The sequence below is a fragment of the Fukomys damarensis genome, unplaced genomic scaffold, assembly GCF_012274545.1.
Source record: "Fukomys damarensis isolate Sample0158 unplaced genomic scaffold, DMR_v1.0_HiC HiC_scaffold_30, whole genome shotgun sequence".
NCBI lineage: Eukaryota > Metazoa > Chordata > Mammalia > Rodentia > Bathyergidae > Fukomys > Fukomys damarensis.
Genome location: NW_022900942.1, coordinates 33373874 through 33380361, shown reverse-complemented (window position 1 = coordinate 33380361; position 6488 = coordinate 33373874). Strand labels below are relative to the sequence as shown.

The 6488-nt window shown below is 34.5% G+C and overlaps 1 non-coding gene across 1 annotated transcript; it reads right to left on the bottom strand.

Annotated features, from left to right (window-relative positions):
- Positions 1 to 4152: 4152 nt before the first annotated feature.
- Positions 4153 to 4259, bottom strand: LOC117283827. The gene has a single exon (XR_004514844.1). It is a non-coding gene; the product is annotated as a U6 spliceosomal RNA (small nuclear RNA).
- Positions 4260 to 6488: the final 2229 nt, after the last annotated feature.

Sequence of the window (6488 nt, the reverse complement as noted above, 5' to 3'; positions counted from 1 at the left end):
CTATGCCTAGGCATATAACAGCCAAGATTTCAGAAACCCAAAGAAGAAGAACAAAATCCTATAAGCAGTTAAAGAAAAGAAAAAAAAATCATGTACAAAGGAAAGCCCATCAGAATCACAACAGATGTCTCAATTCAAACCCTTAAGTGAAGAAGAGCCTTCAGTGAAGTATTTCAATCCCTAAAAGAAAACAACTTCCAACCAAGATTGTTGTACTCTGAAAAACTAGCTCGCAAAATTGATAGAGAAATAAGATATTTTCATGACAAAGAGTACTTTAGGAATTTCATAACTACCAGCACTCCCAAATTTTTAAACAGTGTCCTAGGAAAAGACAATGAGAGTAACAACCCCACAAAACCCAGCAGAATGAATCCATTGGGTAAAACAAAAATTAAATTCAAAGGGAGAGAATCCAACAACAGGAAAAGGTCATGACAAGGATTAGTTAGTATATATCAGTTATACCCATCAATGTTAATGGTCTCAATTCACCAATTAAAAGAAATAGATTGACAGAATGGGTCAAGAAGCAAGATTCAACAATATGCAACATACAAGAAACATATTTAATTAAGAAAGAATCTCATAGACTGAAAATTAAAGAGTGGAAAATAATACTCCATGTGACAGAACACCCCCCAAAGAAGGAGTAGCTATCTTATTTGCAGATTAAATGAATTTTAAACCAACACTGATTAAGAGGGACAAAGAAAGCCACTACATCCCTGTAATGGGAAAAATCCAAGGGGGAGAGATGACAATCAGAAATATATATGCACCAAATATTAGTGCACCTGACTATATAAAACAAATGCCAATGGACATGAAAAATTAACCACTAATAAAACAGTACTGGGGTACCTCAATACCCCACTGTCACAAATAGACAGATCAATTACACAAAATCTACGAAATACTACAACTCACCCAAACTGTTGAACAAATTGACTTACCAGATATTTACAGTGTTCCACACCACAAAATCAGAATACACATTCTTTTAAGTTGCACATGGTTGTTCTCCAAAACAGACCACATACTTACTCATAGGACATGCTTAAGCTAACTAAAAATAATTGAAGTTATCCCCTGTATATTATCAGACCAGAGTGTGATGGAATTGGAGTTCAATAGCAAAAGATAGCCAAATTAATTTTATAAACATGGAAATTCAATAACACACTCGTAAACAACCAAGAGGTCACAGAGGAAACTAAGGAGAAAATTATACACTTTCTACAATTAAATGACAATCCTAATACTACATATTGGAATTAATGGGAAACAATGAAAGTAGTCTTATGAGGAAAATTCATTGTAGTGAATACTCATATTGGGAAAATAGAGTGAACTCAAATAAACACCATAATGTTTAACCTTAAGCTTCTAGAAAAAAGAAGAGCAGGACAAACCCAAGCCTCATACAAGGGAGGAAATTAAAATGATCAGATCAGAGCAGAAATCAATGCAATGGAGACTAAAAGAATAATACAAAAAATTAATGATGTAAATAGTTGGGTTCTTTGAAAGAATGAACAAAATTGACAAACCCATTATCAAAAAAGAAAAGAAAGGGCCCAAATCCATGCAATTAGGAATGAAAAGGATGAAATTACAGACCCAGCAGAAATCCAGAAGATCATCAATACCTACTTTAGGAATTTACACTCCAATAAGGTGGAAAACACAGAAGAAATGGGCAGATTTCTAGATACATATAAATTACCAAAGTTGAATGAAGAAGACCTAAAAATTCTAAACAACCCATTATAATCAATGAAAATGTAATTAAAAACTTACAAATAAAGAAAAGCCCAGATTCTGATGGCTTCACTGCTGAATTCTACAAAACATTTAGAGAAGAACTATTGTCACTACTGTTTAAACTCTTTAATAAAATTGAAAGGGAAGCAATACTCTTAAATTCATTCCTGAAGACAAAAGCAGAGACAGATCCAACTGAAAAAGAGCACTATAGGCCAATCTCACTAATGAACATAGATGCAAAAATCCTCAGTAAGATACTAGCAAACAGCATTAAAAAGATCATCAAGAAGATCATACACCTTGAGCAAGTGGGATTTATCCCAGGGATTCAGGGATGGTTCAACATATTCAAGTTAATAAATGTAATACACTATATTAACAGAGCTGATGACAAAAACCATTTGATCATCTCAGGAGATACAGAAAAAGTATTTGACAAAATTTAACACACATTCATGATAATTGTCCTACAGAATATTGGACTAGATGGTTGCTATCTCAATCTGATAAAAGCCACGTATGAAAAAGCAATAGCAATTATCATACTAAATGTACAAAAACTAAAATCCTTCATGCTAAAATCAGGAACAAAACAAGGGATGTCCACAATGATGACTCCTATTCAATATAATTCTGGAAACAGCAATTAGACCTGAAAAAGAAATGAAAGGAATAAAGACAGGAAATGAAGAAATTAAATTGTCAGTATTTTCAGATGATATGATAATCTATATGGAGACCAAGGATCGGTGGAACAGATTATAAGATGCAGAAACAAATCCAGACACACTCAGCCACCTTGTCTTTGACAAAGGAACCAAACACCCTCACTGGAGGAAAGATAGCTTCTTTAATAAATGGTGCTGGAAAAATTGGGTTTCAACTTGCCAAAGCTAGACCTATATCTTTCACTATGCACTAAGCTAAAATTGAAATGGATTAAAGATCTAAATATTGAAAGAGAAACACTAAACCAGCTGGAAGAGAGGTTAGGTAGAATTCTTGAAGACATTGGTATAGGGAAAGATTTTATGAGCAAAACCTCAGCTACCTGTGAGCTAGTATAAAGGAGCAACACTGGGGTCTCATCTTGTTAAAAAACTTCTGCTCATCAAGTGAAACCACCAACAGAATGTAGAGACAACCCAAAATATTGGGAAAAATTTTTACCAGATGTTCATCAGACAAAGGTCTACCATCTAGAATATATAAAGAACTTAAAAACACCAGACCTCCCAAATTTAAAGATCCAATCCAAAAATGAGCATCTGAAATGAATAGGCACTTCTCAGAAAAAGAAGTAGAAACAGCGAATAAACATATGAAACAATGTTCAATATTACTGGTCATTTGAGAGGTGGAAATGAATACAATGCTGATTCTTTCAGTGAAATTGTTTCTTGCTCCAGAAAGAATGACTACTATCATGAAATCAACCAATAACCAATGCTGGTGAGGCTGTGGGAAAAAAGGAAACTTCTCCACTGTTGGTGGGAGTGCAGACTGGTGCAACCACTGTGGGAATCAGCATGAAGATACCTCAAAATACTAGTATTAGTGGTTCCATTTGACCCAGCTATTCCCCTACTAGGTCTCTTCCCCAAAAATTAGAAGAATCAGACCACAGCGATATATTTGTCCCTATGTTTATAGCAGCAGAGTTTGTGATAGCTAAAACTTGGAAACAGCCCAATTGCCTAACAACTGGAGACTGGATGAAGAAGATGTGGTTGTTTTTTTTTTTTTTTTAATGGAGTAGTTCTCAGGCATAAAGAATGAGAAACTAGAGACATTTATAGATGAATAGATGCAGATTGAGGCCATACTTTTAAGGGAAATAAATAGGACACACATGTGTATATACCTAATAGTTTCTCTGGCATGTGAAATAGGAAGAAAAGGTCCAAAGAGCAATGGTAGAGGGAGGCATAGGGCGAAGGAAAGAAGGGAAAGGGAAAAAATATGAGAAAAGAAAAAAACAGAAAGAAAGCTTTTGTAAATAGGGAGGGGTGGAGTGGTTGACAGGAGGGCAGAGGAGTGAGAGAACCAAGATATATCATGTAAAGTTTCAAATTCCCAATGGTAAACATCATATTGTATACCTAAAATGTACCAATAAACAATGAATTAAAAAAAAAAGAAATGCACCTTTGAGAATTTTTCCTTCTCTAACCTCAGGAAGAGTATTTCTTTTGGGCATGCCAAATTGATTTACTCTTATTTGGTGACCTGGTGACAATTAGCAATTCTGAACTAGTACACAATACTTGTTAGGAACACTTTATTACACTGTTCCTGCTTCACCACAAGTATTAGTCTTTTCTGTTTTCAAAAGTCTCCTTCAAACCTTTTATTATTAATTAATTAATAATATTATTATTATTAAATTTGGAATGCTTCATGAATTTGCATTTCATCCATGCACAGGGGCCATGCTGATCTTCTCTGTATCATTCCAATTTTAGTATATGTGCTGCTAAAGCGAGCACTCCTTCAGAGCGTTTCAGTATCGCTCCCACGCTGCCCCAGAATCTCCACTGGTATGTATTCCTGTTCCAATTAGCCTTAAAATGCTGAGCTCCCAAGAAAGTCAATTCTCCCTGGGAATATGTTAACTTTTTATTTAAAATAAAACCATAAAAGGTATAATAGATAATGTGAAATAGGAAGAAAAGGGACAAAGAGGAAGGGGAAATGGGAGGGGTCGTGGAAAGGAAAGAGGGACTGGAATCAATATGAGAAAGTGAACAATAAAGGAAACAAAGTCTTTGTAGATTGGGAGGGAGGGAGGCGCTGAAGGGAGGACAGAGAATGGGGAAAAATAAGAACCAAGACTGATTATGTGAAGGTACAAATTTCCAACAACGATTGCCATTATATTGTATACATTAAATGTACCCATAAAATTTTTAAAAACAGAATCAAACCAAACATTTTCTTAAATAAATTTTATTTTATTTTGTCCCTCCTCAAGTCCCCTACGTTCCCTATGTACAAAAGCCTTGTTTCCATTTTTTCTTCTATTTTCACTGTTTTCTTGTCCCTTCCTTCCTTTCTCCCTCCCTCCTCCCTTGTTTCCCTTCCCATTTGAGCACTTTCTTCCCATTTCCCAACATCCATTATACCTTTCAGTCCTTATTTCCACTTTCAGTTTCTCACACAGAGAAACGATGTGGTACTTAAACACGTGTGTCTGATTTATTTCACTTAAGTGTATGGTTTATTATCTATAAATGTCTGAAGCTCACCCTTATTTATGTCAGAGTAGTACTCCGTTGTATAGAAAAAAAATCTTTCTATCCACTCTTCAATTGATGAGCATTTGGGCTGCTTCCAAGATTTAGCTATTACAAACTGCTATAAACATGGGCAAACACTTGAACTAGACATTTTCTAAGCATTTTTCCTCTGGAGTATTCTCTATTCTATTCAGACCTCATGTGTGATGAGATTACATTGCTTAGATAAGGGAATAGAGGGTGTTTATGATTTTACTAGATGGTCATCTAATGGAGATGACAATAACAAAGTAGGTGGAGTTATATTTTTTCCAATATATATATTTTCAATAAATAGCCTCAATAAAGGCTATTTTTTGAACACTTACTTTGTGCCAAGGAATTTTCTGGATATTCTAGATTATCACTAATCTTTGTAACAGCTCTAAAGTCTGTGGCATTGTCTTAATTTACTTATCCATTTTCTTTAAATGGTAGAACAGTTGTATGTGCACATGAAAACACAAAAGAAAACCAATTATATTATACAGAGTATTACAAGAGCAAAAATATACAACTGTCTCATCCATGTCTATCCAAGCACATGTCCACACACAAGTGCTAACATTGTCATGAATTTCTTATGTCCTTCTCACTAGCATCAGAGTAAAATGGCTAGAAGCAGGATTTTTAGGATGAGGAATGTACACTTTTTAATACTAATAAATAGTGCCAGTATATTCTTCAAAGGATTGCATTAATTTATATTTCTATCAATATGCAGGGAATGTTTTTTGACAATTCTATTTCCCTCTGTGTTTTATATGTCACAATGTAGTCAATCTTTGTACTATTAAGCCTGTAAAACCACACCAAACTAATAGGTAGAAATGTATTTCCTTATAACTTTATAAATTCTTTCCTTATATTTATTGCACAATTGCATTTTTGGGGAGGGAGGGTGCAGGGAATCAAACTCAGGACCTTGTGCTTGCAAGGCAGGCACAGCACCACTGAGCTATATCCCTGTCCCTATTGCATTTTTTTGGGGGGGTGAATTGCCTTCTCATATACACTTTATCACATTTTTATTGAGTTCATCTTTGTCTTCCTATTTTGTGAAAGCTCTTTATGTATTAAAAGTATTAGAACCTTTTCTGTTGTGTTTTGAAAATATTTTTCAGATTTGTTATATAATGTCTTGTGGCATTTTCCCAATACTGTAATCATTCTTTTCACTCTCAATATTGTTTTTTCTCCCACATTTATTGAGGTATGACTGAAAAAGTTGCTTTTATTGAGGGTATACAGCAGGCTGTTTTGACATATGTATATTATGAAATGATTACAACAATCAGGCAGTTTTCTTAAAGCTCCCGCCTACAAGCATGGCATATTTGTCTTTCTATGTCTATTGTATTGCTCTTTGCCTACTATCCTCCAGGTTTATCGATGTTGTGGAAAAGTTTAAATTTCTTTCTCTTTGAAGTCTATGTTTCC